The sequence below is a fragment of the Cynoglossus semilaevis genome, chromosome 8 (assembly GCF_000523025.1).
Source record: "Cynoglossus semilaevis isolate Cse_v1.0 chromosome 8, Cse_v1.0, whole genome shotgun sequence".
In the NCBI taxonomy this organism is placed as follows: domain Eukaryota; kingdom Metazoa; phylum Chordata; class Actinopteri; order Pleuronectiformes; family Cynoglossidae; genus Cynoglossus; species Cynoglossus semilaevis.
Window position 1 is genome coordinate 26,503,660 of NC_024314.1, and position 1,303 is coordinate 26,504,962.

Here is a 1,303-nt window from a genome sequence, read left to right on the forward strand (position 1 = left end):
TGAGCACGGAACAAGGCTCCAATCAAAACCATTGTGTTTTAAATTTCCCACTGGTTCAAACCACGAGGCTCAATCTAAAGCCAGTGAAAGGGCCGTTTGTAGAAGGGAAACTGTGCCTCTCCACGGAGGCTTAACTGCCAGATATTATTGTGATGGAATAAGACCGAGTCTCATTGAGGACAAAGCCCTGTTTGAAAACATGATCGATTTTGAAATGGGAATTAAAGTTCCAGATTTAGATCAGAAACAAACATGGGGACAAAGCCTGGTGCGCGTAGTAGCGCAGAGATAGTGTTCCCCATTTCATTTTCTCATCATGCTTCGGGCTGTTTAGCAATCTGCTCACTAATCACGCTTATTCGATCAGGAAATGGCCACCGTGTTTTCTATTTAATCAATCCCAGAGTAGGCAGCAGACTAATCTCTCTAAGCCCGGCTCCAGCCTCTTCCTTCCGACTCTTCTTTTCCTCTACCCTTTCTTTTCCATTTGCCTGATCACTGCGCTCAGTCACAGTCTTTACCCGCGGTGCTGTTGTGACTGCCTCTTTTTATACCCTGGACCCCACACACATTCCCTTCCAAATCCGTTTCCATTCACTTGCCTCCAGCTTTTCGCCCCTGCATTTTGTTATCCAAACCTCAGCCTCACAGTCTCCTCTTCTCAAACCCTCAGCCCCCAAGTCTGCGTTAGATTCTACCCCAGCCTCTCTGGAGATCTCAGTAACTCACAGACTCACGGTCTCTTTGGCCCAGCTTGGTCTTTTGCACATCCTTCCCTCTTTCCTGTGCCTTTGTATCTCTTTTCCCTCAACCTTATGACTAAGAAATGGGAGAGTAGCACGAAGGGCAGAAATCAGTATTCTCAGGGAAAACACACACACACACACACACACAAATTGACAGACCAGAATCCTCAGGGCAACTTTATGGATTCTCGATGCAGCATTGAGCAAGGGGCTTGTGCACTCATGCGAGAAGAGCCACTGGAAGACTAACTATAAAATAACGCTGTAAGAGATCCTGGGATATGAGGCCGCGCTATGGAGGATCAGAACCTGCTGCGATGACAGTACACTCCATACACATGAGACGGAAATCATCGGGGGAGAATTTGGTTGTTTTTAGTACATAGTATTTGGGGGGACGGGGGTTGTAGAAGCCTGGAGGCATCACTTTTGATGTAGTCCTAACCTTTTCACCTCAACTGTTGACCACTGAATGATGTGGCCCACAACGAGAAGACTAAATGAAAATCTGGCTTCATCCACGGGTAGAACACTGAGTGTCACTGAGTCTGTGTGCG